The sequence below is a fragment of the Pristiophorus japonicus genome, chromosome 22 (genome assembly GCF_044704955.1).
Source record: "Pristiophorus japonicus isolate sPriJap1 chromosome 22, sPriJap1.hap1, whole genome shotgun sequence".
NCBI lineage: Eukaryota > Metazoa > Chordata > Chondrichthyes > Pristiophoridae > Pristiophorus > Pristiophorus japonicus.
The window spans coordinates 9610718-9630773 of NC_091998.1; positions in this window are offsets into that span (position 1 = coordinate 9610718).

A 20056-nucleotide genomic window follows, 5' to 3' on the forward strand; every position below is an offset into this window, starting at 1 on the left:
CATGTATAATAATAATCATTATCTCCGCCCTCTGGTATCATCATACATATCCCTTAAGAAAAAGTGTGCTTCAACAGGATATTGAACAACAGAAGGCTTCACAGTCAAGCCCAGAAACTGTTGGAAATAGAATTTTCTGGTGACATACAGACAGCCACCACCAGTGAGACAGTGAGGCACCATCGGTGAGGGGGGGAACGGAGTGGGGGAGGGGGGCCGGTGCAGGGAGGGGGCGGTGTGCGGGGGGGGGGGGGAACGGTGCAGGGGGAGAGACGGTGGGGGGGGGAGGGGGGGAGGCGGTGCAGGTGATGGAGGGAATGCTGCGGGGGTGGGGGTGGACACGGTGTGAGCGGGGGTTCACTAGGTTGATTCCGGGGATGAGGGGGTTGACTTATGAGGAAAGGTTGAGGAGGTTGGGCCTCTACTCATTGGAATTCAGAAGAATGAGAGGTGATCTTATCGAAACGTATAAGATTATGAGGGGGCTTGACAAGGTTGATGCAGAGAGGATGTTTCCACTGATGGGGGAGACTAGAACTAGAGGGCATAATCTTAGAATAAAATGCCACCCATTTAAAACTGAGATGAGGAGGAATTTCTTCTCTCAGAGGGTTGTAAATCTGTAGAATTTGCTGCCTCAGAGAGCTGTGGAAGCTGGGACATTGAATAAATTTAAGACAGAAATAGACAGTTTCTTAAACGATAGGGGGATAAGGGGTTATGGGGAGCAGGCAGGAAGTGGAGCTGAGTCCATGATCAGATCAGCCATGGTCTTATTGAATGGCAGAGCAGGCTCGAGGGGCCATATGGCCGACTCCTGCTCCTATTTCTTATGTTCTTATAACACAGGACCGACTGGATTGGATGTCAGCAAAGTCAAGATCGCTGATTGGAGCATGGGCAGGTACAGCAGGAGAGCGGGGCGCGAGTGATTGTAGAGCGACATGATCGGGGCCCAGAAGAGGCGAGGGCCCAGGGGCAGCACGGGCCCAGCCCACACTGCGATGTGTGCGCGCACTGGGTCCGTGCAGCAGAGCTGGTCTCCAGTCGTCCTGGTTAACCCTTGCCAATGGACCAAGACCTCGCTCTGTCAAGCCCGTGTGGTGGCTGGTGTGCAACGGCCACCCCACGTTAAAAAAATCCACGCACAGGCATCTTCCACCCTTCAACATGTAGTTCGTTACCTGGAATATTAGGTCCTTCATTGAAACCTCTTTTTGGTGTGGAAGAAAGTCATCCTCGATTCGAAGGGACTGCCTAAGAAGGGAAGAAGAAGAAATCAGGATTGACTGATGCCACAGAGGCATTCGCAGGGACGAGAGGCTGGAGGACGGTGTTATATCTGTGGACTTGTATTTACTCTGTACAGCCACCAGAGGGCTCATCCCCTGAAGTCCCAAGGGATCCCATAATCCCTTGGGAACACAGGGATTTAAGGAGGCTTCACAGGTTGGTGAGGCACTCTGGAGACCTGCAATAAAAGACTAAGGTCACACTTTACTTTGAGCTCACAGTGTTCAGTCTGACTCTTTCTCCATACACAACAACTGGCGACGAGATACAGATAGCGAACCCAAAGATGCAGAGAACAGTGGGCATCCTGGAGAAATTTTCAGAGGGAGATGATTAGGAAACTTTTGTGGAGCGACTCGACCAATACTTTGTGGCCCACGAGCTAGATGGGGAAGAGAGCGCTGCCAAACGAAGGGCGAACCTCCTCACCGTCTGTGGGGCACCAATGTATGACCTCATGAAGAATCTGCTCACTCCAGCGAAACCCACGGAGAAATCATACGATGATTTGTGCACATTGGTCCGAGAGCATTTGAACCCGAAGGAAAGCGTTCTGATGGCGAGGTACCGGTTCTACACCTACAAAAGGTCTGAAGGCCAGGAAGTGGCAAGTTATGTCGCCGAGCTGAGATGCCTTGCAGGACATTGCGAATTTGAAGGATATTTGGAGCACATGATCAGACACTTTTTCGTACTTGGCATTGGCCACGAAACCATATTTCGCAAACGTTTGACTGTAGAGACCCCAACCTTGAGTAAGGCCATAGCGATAGTTCATTGCCACCAGTAACAATACGAAGCAAATCTTTCAGCACACAAGTACTGCTACAAGTACTGTGAATAAAGTGATGTTGTTTTCGAATCGTAACGTACAGGGCAGGTCACACATACCTGCAGCTGCACGTCCGCAGATGACTCAGAGTCCACCATCAAGGGTGATGAATGCAAGGCCATTAACACCTTGTTGGCGCTGCGGGGGTGATCATTGTTTCCATTCATGCCGATTCAAAGAGTACGTTTGCAAGCTGTAGAACAATGGGACACCTCCAACGAGTGTGCAGGCGAGCTGCTAAGCCTGTTAAACCTGCAAACCACCATGTTGCAGAGGAAGACAGATCCACGGAGGATCACGACGAACCAGAGCCTCAGATAGAGGAGGCAGTGGTACATGGGGTGCACACATTCACCACGAATTGTGCCCTGATAATGCTGAATGTTGAACTAAATGGACTCCCAGTGTCCACGGGCGCGAGCCAGTCCATCATGGGCAAAAAAGACTTTCGAAAGGCTGTGGTGCAACAAGGCCTCAAGGCCAGTCTTAAGTCCAGTTTGCATGAAACTAAGAACTTACACGAAAGAACTGATTCCTGTAATCGGCAGTGCTACCGTAAAGGTCTCCTACGATGGAGAGGTGCACAAGCTACCACTCTGGGTGGTACCGGGCGATGGTCCCACGCTATTCGGCAGGAGCTGGCTGGGAAAGGTACGCTGGAACTGGGATGACCTCTGAGCGCTATCACCCGCTGATGACACTTTGTGTGCCCAGGTCTTAAACAGAGGGGTAGTGCTGGACAGGCTAATGGGACTCAAGGTAGACAAGTCCCCTGGTGCTGATGAAATGCATCCCAGGATATTAAAAGAGATGGCGGAACTTATAGCAGATGCATTCGTTATAATCTACCAAAATTCTTTGGACTCTGGGGAGGTACCAGCGGATTGGAAAGCAGCTAATGTAATGCCTCTGTTTAAAAAAGGGGGCAGACAAAAGGCAGGTAACTATAGGCCGGTTAGTTTAACATCTGTAGTGGGGAAAATGCTTGAAGCTATCATTAAGGAAGAAATAGCGGGACATCTAGATAGGAATAGTGCAATCAAGCAGACGCAACATGGATTCATGAAAGGGAAATCATGTTTAACTAATTTACTGGAATGCTTTGAGGATATAACGAGCATGGTGGATAGAGGTGTACCGATGGATGTGGTGTATTTAGATTTCCAAAAGGCATTCGATAAGGTGCCACACAAAAGGTTACTGCAGAAGATAGAGGTACACGGAGTCAGAGGAAATGTATTAGCATGGATCGAGAATTGGCTGGCTAACAGAAAGCAGAGAGTCGGGATAAATGGGTCCTTTTCGGGTTGGAAATCGGTAGTTAGTGGTATGCCACAGGGATCGGTGCTGGGATCACAACTGTTTACAATATACACAGATGACCTGGAAGAGGGGACAGAGTGTCGTGTAACAAAATTTGCAGATGACACAAAGATTAGTGGGAAAGCGGGTTGTGTAGAGGACACAGAGAGGCTGCAAAGAGATTTAGTTAGGTTAATCGAATGAGCTAAGATTTGGCAGATGGAATACAATGTCGGAAAATGTGAGGTCATCCACCTTGGAAAAAAAAACAGTAAAAGGGAATATTATTTGAATGGGGAGAAATTACAACATGCTGTGGTGCAGTGGGACCTGGGGGTCCTTGTGCATGAATCACAAAAAGTTAGTTTGCAGGTGCAGCAGGTAATCAGGAAGGCGAATGGAATGTTGGCCTTCATTGCGAGAGGGATGGAGTACAAAAGCAGGGAGGTCCTGCTGCAACTGTACAGGGTATTGGTGAGGCCACACCTGGAGTACTGCGTGCAGTTTTGGTCATCTTACTTAAGGAAGGATATACTAGCTTTGGAGGGGGTACAGAGACGATTCACTAGGCTGATTCCGGAGATGAGGGGGTTACCTTATGATGTTGGATTGAGTAGACTGGGTCTTTACTCGTTGGAGTTCAGAAGGATGAGGGGTGATCTTATAGAAACATTTAAAATAATGAAAGGGATAGACAAGGTAGAGGCAGAGAGGTTGTTTCCACTGGTCGGGGAGACTAGAACTAGGGGGCACAGCCTCAAAATACGGGGAAGCCAATTTAAAACCGAGTTGAGAAGGAATTTCTTCTCCCAGAGTGTTGTGAATCTGTGGAATTCTCTGCCCAAGGAAGCAGTTGAGGCTAGCTCATTGAATGTATTCAAGTCACAGATAGATAGATTTTTAACCAATAAGGGAATTAAGGGTTATGGGGAGCGGGCGGGTAAGTGGAGCTGAGTCCACGGCCAGATCAGCCATGATCTTGTTGAATGGCAGAGCAGGCTCGAGGGGCTAGATGGCCTACTCCTGTTCCTAATTCTTATGTTCTTATGAACGAGGCATCGGGAAATTCCAAGGAGGAAAAGTGCAGATCCACCTAATTCCGGGGGCGCGACCCATCCATCACAAGGTGAGAGCAGTACCGTACATGATGAGAGAAAGGGTAGAGATCGAACTAGACCGGCTGCAAAGAGAGGGCATCATTTCACCGATCGAGTTCAGCGAGTGGGCCAGTCCTTTTGTCCCAGTCCTCAAGGGAGACGGCACTGTTAGAATCTGTGGCGATTACAAAGTAACTATCAATCGTTTCTCCCTGCAGGACTAATACCCACTACCAAAGGTCGACGACCTCTTTGCAATGCTGGCGGGAGGAAAGACGTTCACGAAACTGGATCTGACTTCATCCTATATGACGCAAGAACTGAAGGAATCATCGAAGGCCCTCACCTGCATCAACATGCACAAGGGTCTTTTTGTTTATAACAGATGCCCGTTTGGAATCCGATCAGAGGCGGCGATATTCCAGAGAAACATGGAAAGTTTACTGAAGTCGGTCCCGCACACCGTGGTCTTCCAGGACGACATCTTGGTCACAGGTCAGAACAGAGTCGAGCACCTGCAGAACCTGGAGGAGGTTCTCAGTCGACTCAACCACGTGGGGCTCAGGTTAAAAGCTCGAAGTGCGTTTTCCTGGCGCCTGAAGTGGAGTTCCTGGGAAGGAGGATTGCAGCGGATGGCATCAGGCCACCAACACAAAGACGGAGGCAATTGAGAACGCACCGAGGCCACAGAACGTGACGGAGCTGCGGTCGTTTCTCGGACTCTTGAACTACTTTGGTAACTTCTTATCGGGTCTCAGCACCCTGCTAGACCCACTGCATGTCTTACTACGAAAAGGGGGGGCAAATGGGTTTGGGGCAAAAGCCAAGAAAATGCCTTTGTAAAAGCGAGAAAATTGTTATGCTCAAACAAATTGCTTGTGTTGTATGATCCATGTAAGCATTTGGTACTAGCATGTGATGCGTCGTCATATGGCATTGGGTATGTAGTGAAACAAGTTAATGATTTCGGGAAACTGTAATCGGTTGCTTATGCATCCAGGAGTCTGTCTAAGGCTGAGAGAGCCTACAGCATGATTGAGAAAGAAGCGTAAGCGTGTGTCTATGGGGTAAAGAAAATGCATCAATATCTGTTTGGGCTAAAATTCGAATTGGAAACTGACCATAAGCCACTTATATCACTGTTTTCCGAGAGTAAAGTGATAAATACCAACGCATCGGCCCACATCCAGAGATGGGTGCTCATGTTGTCCGCATACAACTACGCCATCCGCCACAGGCCAGGCACAGAAAACTGCGCCAATGCTCTCAGTAGGCTGCCATTGCCTACCACGGGGGTGGAAATGGCACAGCCCGCAGATCTAGCCATGGTTATGGAAACATTTGAGAGTGAGCAATCACCCGTCACTGCCCGGCAGATCAAAACTTGGACAAGCCAGGATCCTTTATTATCTCTAGTTAAAAGCTGTGTGCTTCACGGGAGCTGGTCCAGTGTCCCAGTGGAAATGCAATAAGAGATAAAGCCGTTCCAGTGGCGCAAAGATGAAATGTCTATACAGGCAGATTGCCTTCTATGGGGCAATCGAGTAGTGGTCCCCAAGAAGGGCAGAGACACCTTCATCAATGACCTCCACCCAGGCATCGTAATGATGAAAGCGATAGCCAGATCCCACGTGTGGTGGTCCGGTATCGATGTGGACTTAGAGTCCTGCGTTCACAGATGTAATAAATGCTCGCAGTTAAGCAATGTACCCATGGAGGCAACGCTAAGTTTATGGTCTTGGCCCTCCAAACCGTGGTCTAGGGTACACGTCGACTGTGCAGGCCCGTTCTTGAGTAAAATGTTCCTTGTGGTTGTAGACGCATATGCCAAGTGGATTGAATGTGAGATAATGTAGGCTAGCACGTACGCTGCCACCACTGAAAGCCTGCGGGCCATGTTTGCCACACACAGCTTACCCGATGTCCTGGTGAGCGACAATGGGCCATGTTTTACCAGTGCTGAGTTCAAAGAATTCATGATCCGTAACGAGATCAAACATGTCACATCTGCCCCGTTTAAACCAGCGTCCAATGGTCAGGCAGAGAGAGCAGTGCAAACCATCAAGCAAGGCTTGAAGAGGGTAACTGAAGACTCACTGCAGACTCGTATCCCAAGTCCTGCTTAGCTACCGCATGAGACCCCCCTCACTCACTGGGATCCCACCTGCTGAACTGCTCATGAAAAGAGTACTTAAGACAAGGCTCTCTTTAGTTCACCCTGATCTACATGTACAGGTAGAGAGCAGGCGGCTTCAACAAAGTGCATACCATGATAGCGCAAATGTGTCACGCGAGGTTGAAATCAATGATCCTGTATTTGTATTAAATTATGGACAAGGTCCCAAGTGGCTTCCTGGCACTGTCGTGGCCAAAGAAGGGAGCAGGGTGTTTCTGGTCAAACTTTCAAATGGACTCATTCACCGGAAACACTTGGACCAAATCAAACTTAAATTCACGGACTATCCTGAGCAACCCACCTTGGACCCTACCTTTTTTATCCCCCAACATACACACCAGTGGCAACCGGCACCACGGTTGACCACGAAGCAGAACCCATCATCCACAGCAGCCCTGCAGGGCCCAACACACCAGGTAGCCCATCAAGGCCAGCTGCACAGCAGCCCAACGAGGGCTCAACAAATGATTTAACAACACCAGCTTTCACACCGAGATGATCAACCAGGGCAAGAAGGGTCCCAGATCGACTCACATTGTAAATAGTTACACTATTGACTTTGGGGGAGAATGTTGGTATATATGTGGACTGGTATTTACTCTGTACAGCCACCAGAGGGCTCATCCCCTGAAGTCCCAAGAGATCTCATAATCCCTTGGGAGCACAGGTATTTAAGGAGGCTTCACAGGTTGGAGAGGCACTCTGGAGACCTGCAATAAAAGACTACGGTCACACTTTACTTTGAGCTCACAGTGTTCAGTCTGACTCTTTCTCCATACACAACAGACGGGACACAGCAAGGGGGGCGCGGGGGAGAGGTGTATTAGGAGGTGAGGGAAAGCACACCAATCATAATGCAGCCTGCAAGAGCAAGAAATACAGGGCTCTGTCACTTTAAGTAACGAGGTAATGGTAGTTATTTATCAAATTCCAGCTTTGGGCCTTCAAGGGGCTTTATTGGGAATCCAGTGAATGAAAGAGAAGGAAATAAAGGTAAAAAGGATTTCATCGCTGTGGGAGATATTCTTCTGGAGAAGATTAAAGCTGTGTGAACAACTGAAGTACCACAGTGCTTAATAATAAATAAATGTATGTGTGCAAGGAAGGAGGCAATTCAAGGAAGTCAATACTCATAAATGTGTGTACCGTGGAACATTTTAAAGAGAATAAATAGGATGAAAAGAATTGATTTATTTCCATCGTCCTGGGGAACAATGGGGGGAGGGGGTGAGAAATTAGTCTCTCAATTGGACCCGTCTTAAAGCATCAATGGCACTTGAATGAGGTAAAGAAAGGCTTGCATTTATATAGCGCCTTTCATGACCACAGTTCGTCCCAAAGCGCTTTACAGCCAATGAACGTAGGCACAGTTGTAATGTGGGAAACTCGGCAGCCAATTTGCACACAGCAAGCTCCCACAAACAGCAATATGATAATGACCCAGATAATCTGTTTTAGTGATGTGATTGAGGGATAAATATTGGCCCCAGGACACCGGGGATAGCTTCCCCTTGCTCTTCTTCGAAATAGTGCCACGGGATCTTTTACGTCTACCCGAGAGGGCAGACGGGGCCTCGGTTTAACGTCTCATCCAAAAGGCGGATAATTAAGACATATCACAGGACCGCTGGGCATGACCCACCATAACAATGCTGCCCGGTTCACCCATAGTCCCAAACAATAAAAGGTTTGCCTGAGAAACTGCCCTTTAAATGGGCAAATCTGGTCATTTATCTCATTGCTTTTTGTAGAAGCTTGCTGTGTGCATATTGGTTGCCACGTTTCCCACATTACAACCGTGACTGCATTCTAAAAGAAAGTACTTTGTTGGCTGTACAGCGCTTTGTGATGTCCTGAGGTATGCACAAATGGAAGCCTTAGTTTAATGTAAAAAGTGTTTGTTCCCCATTTTTAAAAAAATCCCCAGGGTAATTCTGTTGCTCTGGTCAGTCATGTGTCCAAAACAGCAGTAAAGAAATTGGCAAAGTGGTGAAGTTTTCAGGACAGTTTCCCAGTTGTAACCTCAAACAATGAAAGCTGAAACACGAGACAGAAAAAGGAACTACGTCTGTAGCAACAAGACTGAACCAATGAAACGACACAGCACCACTCGCATCTAAATTAAGTGCCGTGAAGATGTTTCCCCCGGGCTGGAGAGTCTAGAATAAGGGGTCACTGTCTCAGAATAAGGGGTCGGCCATTTAGGACTGAGCTGAGCAGGACTTTCTTCACTCGGTGAATCTTTGGAATTCTCTGCCCCAGAGAGCTGTGGCGGCTCAGAGCCTGAAATTGGTGGCCTTGCCGCCCACTGTCGTCAAGTTTTTTTTAGCCGCTCTCCCCTCGGTTCATACTCTATTTGTTCGTTACAGCTCACAGGACGGGCAATTGGACCCTGGGGGAGCTATTCACAGTTGCTGTACTCATGCTGGTTAATGCTGATTTGGGATACCATTTTGGGTTGTATAAAAGCACAGTGAAGTTAAGTTACATTTCTCCTGGCCCTGTTTGTCAGTTATTTACACGTACACAACAGGTGACAGATTCCTCCAGGTCTGCATCCGGCGGGGAGGGAGTACCGCCGGGAAATGCCCGCTGATGGTGTAAGCCGGTATTTGGTTGCCGGGCGGTACTGCCATCTCTTTTAGAGGGATCTTCCTGGCAAAGTAGCGTCCAGTCTCTCGGCAGCCATTGGCTGTCATTTGGGCAACATTTTGGCTTCCACCAAGTTCGGGCCCTCAGTTTTTGAGTCTATTCAAGACAGAGATCGATAGATTTTGGACTCTAGGGGAGTCAAGGGTTATGGGGAGAGGGAGGGGAAGTGGAGTTGAAGCCAAGATCAGATCAGCCATGACCTTATAGAAAGGCAGAGCAGGCTCGAGGGGCCGAATGGTCTACTCCTGCTCCTATTTCTTATGTTCTTATGAGTCCAGTAATGTAACCACTACATCACCGTACCATGTGTTTCATTACTTTGACACCACCTTGTGAAGTAATCGGCTTGTCATAAAATATTTATGTATTTTACAGGGGTGTAGGGACAGAGCCGGGGAGCAATGTTCCTCTTCATTTAATTTTTGGGTGTGTGGCCTCTTTAACGGGCTGTGCGGCCCATTCAAATTCCCAATTGTAAAGCTGGAGAGTGACAGTGAGTGGTCGGAGAGTGGCCGGAGAGTGGCTGGAGAGTGGTGGGAGAGTGGCCAGAGAGTGGTCGGAGAGTGGCTAGAGAGTGGCTGGAGAGTGGCCAGAGAGTGGCCAGAGAGTGGCTAGAGAGTGGCTGGAGAGTGGCCAGAGAGTGGCCAGAGAGTGGCTAGAGAGTGGCCAGAGAGTGGTCGGAGAGTGGCCGGAGAGTGGCTGGAGAGTGGTGGGAGAGTGGCCAGAGAGTGGTCGGAGAATAGCCAGAGAGTGGCTAAAGAGTGGCCGGAGAGTGGCCAGAGAGTGGCTGGAGAGTGGTCGGAGAGTGGTCAGAGAGTGGTCGGAGAATAGCCAGAGAGTGGCTAAAGAGTGGCCGGAGAGTGGCCAGAGAGTGGCCAGAGAGTGGTCGGAGAGTGGCCGGAGAGTGGCTGGAGAGTGGTGGGAGAGTGGCCGGAGAGTGGCTGGAGAGTGGTGGGAGAGTGGCCAGAGAGTGGTCGGAGAATGGCTAGAGAGTGGCCGAAGAGTAGTCGGAGAGTGGCCAGAGAGTGGTCGGAGAGTGGCCGGAGAGTGGCCGGAGAGTGACCGGAGAGTGGCCAACAGGAGACCTCCAGGCAGCCGTGTGGCCATACAGATCAACGGGAACATTGCCGGGGAGTGGGACTGATGGCTGTAGCAAAGAGCCAGCACGGGCACGGTGGGCCCAATGACCTCCTTCGGTGCTGTATCATTCTAAAAAGCAAAAAGCATATCGGAACTAAACAGCTGCTGTGATGTATGGGTACCCGCCAGATGGCTAATTGGTTCTATTATTAACGAGTGCGCAATGAAATAATCACAAGATCCACTGACTGTTGCATCCCAACAACAGCTTGCATTTATATAGCGCCTTGAATGTAGGGGGAAAAAGCCTCAAGTCACTTCACAGAGGCACAGGCAACCATAACAACTTTTATTTATGTAGTGCCTTTAACGTAGTAAAACGTCCCAAGGCACTTAAACAAGAGACATCGAGCCAAAGAGGGAAATATTAGGGAGGGTGGCCAAAAGTTTGGTCCAAGAGGTGGGTTATAAGGAAGGTCGTAAAGGAAGAGAGGCAATGAGGTTCAGGGAGAGAATCCCAAGGCTTAGGGTCAAGACGGCTGCGCACAGCAAGCTCCCACAAACAGCAATAAGATGCATAAGAGGTCAGAGTCAGAGCACATGTTTCTCTGGGGGGAGGGGGTTGGTTTGTCGAGTTGGAGGAGGTTCAAGAGGTAGGGAGGGGCAACGCCATGAGAATTTGGTATTGGAGGTGTTGGGGAACCGGGAGCGAATGTCGGTCAGTAAGGACAGGGGTGAGAGGTGACTCGGTGAGGGATAGGATACAGGCAGCAGAGTTTTGGACGAGCTGAGGATTATGGAGGGTGGAGGGTGGGAGGCCGGCCAGGAGAGCGTTGGAATGGCCGAGGTTGGAGGTGACAAAGACAGGGAGGAGGGCTTTCAGCAGCAGATGGGCTGAGACAGGGGCGGAGGTGGGCGATGTTACGGGGATGGACTTTGTGATAGAAACATAGACATAGAAACATAGAAAATAGGAGCAGTAGTAGGCCATTCTGCCCTTCAAGTCAGCACCGCCATTCAATATGATCATGGCTGATCATCCATCTCAACATTCCTGCTTTTTCCCCATACCCCTTGAAGTCTTTTGTTTCTAGAAATCTATCTAGTTTCCTCTTAAATATATTCAGTGACTTGGCCTCCACAGCCTTCTGTGGTAGAGAATTCCACAGGTTCACCACCCTCTGAGTGAAAAAATGTCGCCTCATCTCGGTCCTAAATTTCCTACCCCGTATCCTGAGACTGTGACCCCTTGTTCTAGACTTCCCAGCCCAGGGGAAACATCCTCCCCGCATCCAGTCTGTCCAACCCAGTCAGAATTTTATACGTTTCTATGGGATCCCCTCTCATTCGTCTAAATTCTAGTGAATACAGGCTATTCGACCCAATCTCTCCTCATACGACAGTCCAGTCATCCCAGGAATCAGTCTGGTGAACCTTCGCTGCACTCCCTCTAAGGCAAGTATATCCTTTCTTAGGTAAGGAGACCAAAACTGCACACAGTACTCCAGGTGCGGTCTCACCAAGGCCCTGTATAACTGTATGGGAAGGATAGGGGGGGTTGGAAGCTCAGCTCAGGATTGACTGGGACATGCAGGATGTGGAACAGTTCGGTTTGATGTGGGCATTCCGCGAAAAGTCTTTGGAGACACGTTGCTACCTTTTTCTGTACGTTTAATGGCTAGACATTACTCAGCTCAAATGTTAGACAATACCACTGGGTCCAGTCGACAATGTAGAACGTTAACCTTGTGACTGCCATATAGGTGCTTGTCACTGTCTTTGGATCTCACCCTGCAGCGGGAGTGATGGCGAGGGGATTCTCAAGTTACACATCGAAGTTTGCAATGGTATTTTTTCTAGATGAGCTGTTCGAGAAAAGGGAACATCAGCAGCTGGTTGGGGAAGTGCACATCAAACAGTGTTTGGAAGGAGCACATGGATCAGTTGCCTCGTAATATTGCCCGTCTCCGACCTTGCCTCAGCTCATCCACTGCTGAAGCCCTCATCCATGCCTTTGTTACCTCCAGACTTGACTATTCCAACGCACTTCTGTCAGGCCTCCCACATTCTACCCTACATGAACTCGAGGTGATCCAAAACTCGGCTGCCCCGTGTCCTAACTCGCACCAAGTCCTGCTCACCCATCACTCCTGTGCTCGCTGACCTACATTGGCTTCCAGTTAAGCAACGCCACAATTTCAAAATTCTCATCCTTGATTACAAATCCCTCCATGGCCCTCGCCCCTCCCTATCTCTGTAATCTCCTCCAGCCCCACACCCCCCGTCATATCTGAGCTCCCCAAATTCTGCCCTCCTGAGCATCCCTGATTATAATCGCTCAACCATAGGTGGCTGTGCCTTCTGTTGCCTGGGCCCCAAGCTCTGGAACTCCCTGCCTAAACCTCTCCGCCTCTCTACCTCTCTTTCCTCCTTCAAGATGCTTCTTAAAACCTACCTCTTTGACCAACCTGCCCTAACTTCTACTTATGTGGTTTGGTGCCAAATTTTTATCGCATAATACTCCTGTGATGTGCCTTGGGCGTTTCACTATGTTAAAGGTGCTATATAAACACAAGTTGTTGTTGTATGGGGAGTGGTGGCACTTTACGTAGGTTCTGGTTTCTTAAATTCTGCCTCTTCAAATTTTAGATTGAATTACTCTTGAGCTGACAAACGATTTGCAAAGAGATTGAAAATAGGAAAAACTGTGTGTGATGGAATCTGCAGTGTGTGCAATTAGGAGAGTTCAATGGGATCAGGGACAGTGATTGGGAGAGGTCAATGGGATCAGGGGACAGTGATTGGGAGAGGTCAATGGGATCAGGGGACAGTGATTGGGAGAGATTACTGGGATCAGGGACAGTGATTGGCAGAGATTACTGGGATCAGGGACAGTGATTGGGAGAGATTACTGGGATGAGGGACAGTGATTGGGAGAGATTACTGGGATCAGGGACAGTGATTGGCAGAGATTACTGGGATTAGGGACAATGATTGGCAGAGATTACTGGGATCAGGGACAGTGATTGGCAGAGATTACTGGGATCAGGGACAGTGATTGGCAGATATTATTGGGATCAGGGACAATGATTGGCAGATATTATTGGGATCACTAGGACACGAGAACGCAGAGAAGGTTCACAAGGTTGATTCCTGAGATTAAGGGGCTGTCTTATGTAGGTTGAGCCTATACTCATTGGAGTTTAGCAGATTACTAGGATCAGCGGCGATCATTGAAGTAACAAAGAGGGGTTCAGGAGCTGAGAGAGAAAAAGTAATAGAGAGAGTGAGAGAAGACAAACAAAGAGAGAGTTCCAATTCTACCTACCTCAACATTAATCATTGCTTCTGGAAGGTTCTTTTATACAGCTTTTGTTTGCTGGCTAAGCCAAGACCAGTTATTGAACGTATCAGTCTAGAAATTAATGCTGGTGATATTGAGAAATAAAAGTTTAATGTGTTTGTCTGACATGCCCCTGTGTGCGATTTTAGGAATGGTGATAACACATTTAATACAAACAAGTTAACAACTGTGTCAATATATTGGACAGTAGAATTGTATATAAGCACATTACACATAGAGAAACATTACTCATTCAGGTGCATTAAACATAGAATCATAGAATATTACAGCACAGCAATCATCATCATCATAGGCAGTCCCTCGTGTCGAGGATGATTTGCTTCCACGCCAAAAAGGGATGAGTTCACAGGTGTTTCAATGAAGGACTTAATATTCCAGATCCCGAACTACATGTTGAAGGGTGGAAGATGCCTGTGCGTGGATTTTTTAACGTGGGGTGGCCGTTGCACACCAGCCACCACACGGGCTTGACAGAGCGAGGTCTTGGTCCAGTGGCAAGGGTTAACCAAGACAACTGGAGACCAGCTCTGCTGCACAGACCGAGCGCGCACATATCGCAGTGTGGGCTGGGCCCGTGCTGCCCCTGGGCCCTCGGCTCTTCTGGGCCCCAGATTCACCCCTCTCCTGGGCCCCGGTCACTTCCCTCTATGGACTCTTGCCGCTCCTTCGCCCCTCCCGCTGTGCCTGCCCGCACTGCAATCAGCGACCTGGCTTCGCAGCCGTCGTCCTCCTGCAGCAGCACGCGCTGCTCCCTGCAGTGGTTTGCAGCCACACGCTGCTCCCTCCAATCGCCCTGCCCTGCTGGAGGGAGTTAATACTGCAGCACAGCAATAAGCCATTTGGCTCATCATGCCTATGTCGGTTGTTTGAAAGAGCTGTCCAATTTAGTTCCATTCCTCAGCTTTTTCCCCTTAACCCTGAAAATTAGTCCTCTTCAAGTACATGAGGGCATGGAATACAAAAACAAGGAAGTCGTGCTAAATATTTACAAATCTATTTTAACCTCAGCTGAAGTATTGTGTACAATTCTGGGCACCACACTTTAGGAAGGATGTCAAGGCCTTGGAGAGGGTACAGAGGAGGTTTACCAGGGAGATACCAGGGATGAGGGACTTCAGTTAGGTGGAGAGACTGAAAAAGCTGGGATTGTTCTCCTTAGAGCCGAGAAGGTTAAGAGGAGACAACAGAGGTATTCATAGGCAGTCCTTCGAAATCGAGGAAGACTTGCTTCCACTCCAAAAGTGAGTTTTCAGGTGACTGAACAGTCCAATACGGGAATTACAGTCTCTGTCACAGGTGGGACAGACAGCGGTTGAAGGAAAGGGTGGGTGGGGGAGTCTGGTTTGCCGCACGCTCCTTCCGCTGCCTGCGCTTGGTTTCTGCGCGCTCTCGGCGACGAGACTCGAGGTGCTCAGCGCCCTCCCAGATGCTCTTCCTCCACTTAGGACGGACTGGTCTTTGGCCAGGGACTTCCAGGTGTCAGTGGGGATGTTGCACTTTATCAAGAAAATAGAGGTATTAAAGAGGCTTTGATGGAGCAAGTAGGGAGAAGCCATTTCCACTGGCAAGTGGGTCAGTATCCAAAGGTCACAGGTTTAAAATAATTGGTAAAAGAACTAGAGTGGAACGTTTTTTACACGAAGGGTGGTAGAAGTTTGGAACTCTCTCCCGCAAATGGCAGCTGATGCCAGATCAATTGTTAATTTAAAATCGGAGATTGATAGCTTTCTGTTAACCAGAGGTATTAAGGAATTTTTGGCCAAAGGCGGGTATATGGAGTTCGGTCGCAGATTAGCCGTGCTCGAGGGGCTGAATGGCCTCCTCCTGTTCCTCGAGGGTTGTTGTGGTCTGAAACATTGGTTTCGCCATCAAGAACGAGCTGGTCGACCGCCTCAGAGACTCCCCCTGCGGGATTAGCGAGCGCCTCATGACTCTCCGACTCACCCTACCCTGGATCCAGTGCGCCACAGTCATCAGTGCGTACGCCCCAACACTCGACGCAACAGATGAAGCCAAAGATGGATTTTACTCCGGCCTCGAACAATCCCTGTCCCGCGTCCCTCTGGACGACAAACTGATCCCCCTCGGTGACTTCAACCTCAGGGTCGGTAAGGGCACCGACCTCTGGGGAGGCGTGATTGGCAGAGAGGGGTTAGGGAAAACCAACTCCAGCGGTACCCTGCTCCTGACACAATGCCTAGAACATGACCTCGTCATCACCAACACCTTGTTCCGCCAGAGGGCCAGGTACAAGGCATCGTGGCAACACCCTCGCTCCAAACACTGGCACCTGCTCGACTATATCATCGTTCGAGCCAGGGATCGCAAGGATGTGCGCATCACCCGCGCCATGACAGGAGCTGACGACTGCACAACCTGAAAGGGTGGCGAAAGCAGATTCAAACTTACATAAGGCAATTGGACATGTAAAGAAAGAAAGACTTGCATTTATATAGCGCCTTTCACGACCACTGGACGTCTCAAGTCCAGAATACTTTGCGGGGTTATGGGGAAAAAGCTGGGGCGTAGGATTAAATTGGATAGCTCTTTCAAAGAGTTGGCACAGATAAGACTTCTGTGCTGTGAGATTCGATGAGTCCCATCAATTAGTGCAGCAATGGTGAGTTGAATTAAGACAACCATTATCCAAGTTTTGAGTGTCTATGTTCAATCAGCTTAACTGTAGACAGAAATGATCAAACTGATATTTACTTTAATAGCAATACTTTAATATCTGATTTTAATTGTGGACCTTTCGTGACGACAGCTTTCTATTGCAATAAAGTTAAGATTTCCATTTCAAGTTGGCAGCAACTTCAAATGAAAAAGTCTTCAGGCTTTGGGACCCAGAAGGAGTCTCATGTTTAGTGTCAAGTGTGGGGGTCAGTGTATTCAATTACCTGCTGTTAATCATACGAGGGAAGTATTGTATCAGATTATATTGCCATTCAGAGTCTATACTTTTCACATCTGTCAAAATTGAGTCAATAAATCTCCCTGACACACTCACCAAGCAGATCTTCCAACAGTAAATCTAATTCCTCAGCTAAAGAGTTTCTTGCACAAAGGTGAGGGTCGGATTCCTGAGGTGGCTTTTTGTGCAAAGCACTATTTCCCTCAGCTATTGGGCTAGATAGCTTTCGCTTAAAAAACCTGGCTTTTTATTTTGCATTAACCTTCCTGTTTTTCTGTGAACAAACTACTACCGAAGAGCCCCACACAGGACCCGAGTGTACCGAGGTTCTGTCGAATAAACTGGCCAGATTTGGATTGATAGTCCTTGTCCACTTCTATGCTGCAAACTGTGCAGTAAATTGAGCAAGTTGACCTGTGTGCATGCCTCTGATAAAATGCCACTAGAAAATATCAATTATCGGGGTGGAAATTCGGTTGGAGGTTACTTCGGGCGGTAATGGCGGCGGTGCGGTAAATTCTGTGGTGGGAAATGGTTTGCGGCTGCAGCCACAAAATTAATCAGCTGGGCCCCGAGTGTGGGGCAGGGTGCTAAGGGACCACTTTTAGGCCGCTAGGCCGGCTGAGCAAGTGAAAATCTCGAGCTAAACAGCCGGCCTTGAAACGCCCCGAGAGAGGCTTCCCCGGGAACCCCCCCCCCAAAAAAAACCCTCAAAAACATTCCCAATACCTTGCTCACACCCCCCCCCCCCTCCTCCCACCCCACCACATAAACATGACTTGCAACAATAAAAAAAACACTCACACTTACCTCAGGTAGTCATTCCTTCCCCCACCGTAGCCGGTACAGCCCGCTTTCCCAGGAGGTCCCACTAGGGGGCACTACATGACGCTGTGGGATCCCCCAGAAAACAAATTTAAGAAACCGGGGGACGTTACACACCGGCTCATCTCTCCCGGGCAGTAATGCTCCGCGCCCCCAGCAAAACCCGGCACCGATTGTCCGGCAGGGGGCTGAAAGCTGGCCACCCGCCCGAAAATCATTTCCACCACCATTACTGCCCCTCCGGGGTGCAGACAGAGGTGGCAAGTGACTGAATTTCCACCCCATAGTGTTTACAGTGAATCAATCCATAATCTAAACATAATTTCAACTGTACCAAGGCAGTTCCTATTTGCTGCCATTGTCTATAATCTCAATGGCCCACATACCTTTGCATTAATTCCCATTGTACAGAATCCCAATGTCTGAAACACATTCTGTTTCATTCCCATTGTACAGAATCCCAATGTCTGGAACACTTTCCCATTCATTCCCATTGTACAGAATCCCAATGTCCGATACACTTTCCCCATTCATTCCCATTGTATAGAATCCCAATGTCCGATACACCTTCCCTTTCATTCCCATTGTACAGAATCCCATTTGACCAAACCGCTTCCTAGTGGAGTTTATCCCAAACCATAGAATCGGATAGCCATGGGAGGCACAAATCAAGGGAGAGTAAGGTGGTTTGTACACAAGACAGATCCACATATTTGCCAGATTTTCAAGACCTTGGAGTATCGCCATCCATGTGTATTTTAGGGAGCTTGAAGCTTGAATAAGCCTCTAACCAAAGTGAGCTGCCAACATATTCTGGCAAGTAGCATGCGATGAACAGTTGATTTCTCCGGGACATCCAGTCTCTGGATAATAATTGCAGGAGCTGCCGGCTTTGGGATCATGCCATTGTGAGCACAGAATTCTTCTGAATATTATTGGTATTGTCATGATTCCTGTGTATAGTAATAATAATAACTTTTATTTATATAGCGCCTTTAACGTAGTAAAATGTCCCAAGGCGCTTCACAACAGTGTTACAAGACAAACAGATAAATTTGACACCGAGCCACAGAAGAAATTAAGGCAGATGATCAAAAGCTTGGCCAAAGAGGTAGGTTTTAACGAGCGTCTTAAAGGAGGAAAGAGAGGTAGAGAGGCGGAGAGGTTTAGGGAGGGAGTTCCAGAGCTTGGGGCCCAGGCAGCTGAAGGCACGGCCACCGATGGTTGAGCGATTATAATGAGGGATGTTCAAGAGGTCAGAATTTGAAGAGCGCAGGCATCTTGTGGGATTGTGAGGCTGAAAAAATTACAGAGATAGGGAGGGGCAAGGCCATGGAGTGATTTGTAAACAATGATGAGAATTTTGAAATTGAGGCGTTGTTTAACTGGGAGCCAATGTAGGTCAGAAAACACAGGGGTGATGGGTGATCTTGACTTGGTGCGGGTTAGTACATGGGCTGCTGAGTTTTGGATGACTTCAAGTTTACGTGGTGTGGAATGTGGGAGGCCGCCAGGAGTGAGTTGGAGTAGTCAAATCTAGAGGTAACAATGGCAAGAATGAGGGTTTCAGCAGCAGAAGAGCTGAAGCAGGGGCGGAGGCGGGCAATGTTATGGAGGTGAAAAAAGGCGGCTTTAGTTATGCCGTAGATATTTCAGGGTCAAATATGACACCTAGGTTGAGAACAGTATTGTTCACCGTCAGATTGATGCTCGGGAGAGGGATGGAGTCAGTGGCTAGGGAACGCAGTTTGTGGCGGGGACCAAAGATAATGGCTTCGATCTTCCCAATATTTAATTGAGAAAAATTTCTGCCGATCCAGACTGGATTTCGGACAAACAATCTGACAACTTAGATACCAAGCAGGGGTCAACAGAAGTGTGGAGAGGTAGAGCTGGGTGTCATCTGCGTACATGTGGAAACTGACTCCGTGTTTTCAGATGATATCGCCAAGGGGCAGCATATAAACGAGAAATAAGAGGGGACCAAGGACAGATCCTTGGGGGACACCAGAGGTAACGATGTGGGAGTGAGAAAAGAAGCCATTTTTGGAGATTTTCTGTCTATGATTAGATAGGTAAGAATGGAATCAGGCGAGTGCAATCCCACCTAGCTGGACATTGGTGGAGAGGCGTTCGAGGAGGAGGGAGTGGTCAACCGTGTCAAAGGTTGCAGACAGGTCAAGAAGGAGGGATAGTTTACCTTTGTCACAGTCACAAAGGATGTCATTTGTGTTATGTCTGCAAACTCTTTGTATTCACTATGTAACTATGTAAGATATACCACCTGAGGGCGTTGCTGTTGGAGGCCCAGAGGTTTCCTGTCCAGGTGTGCATGGAGATATAAAAGGCAGCCAGCCATGCTGCCCCTCACTTTGCAGTCTTATTAAATGGACTGAAGTCACACAGCTCTTACTCACAGTACAAGGCCGCGTGGCGTTATTCGATGGTAATAGCAGACATAATAACTGCCGACGAGAATACGGACTTTCACGCGATTATGGCTACCTTTGGCACACTAAAA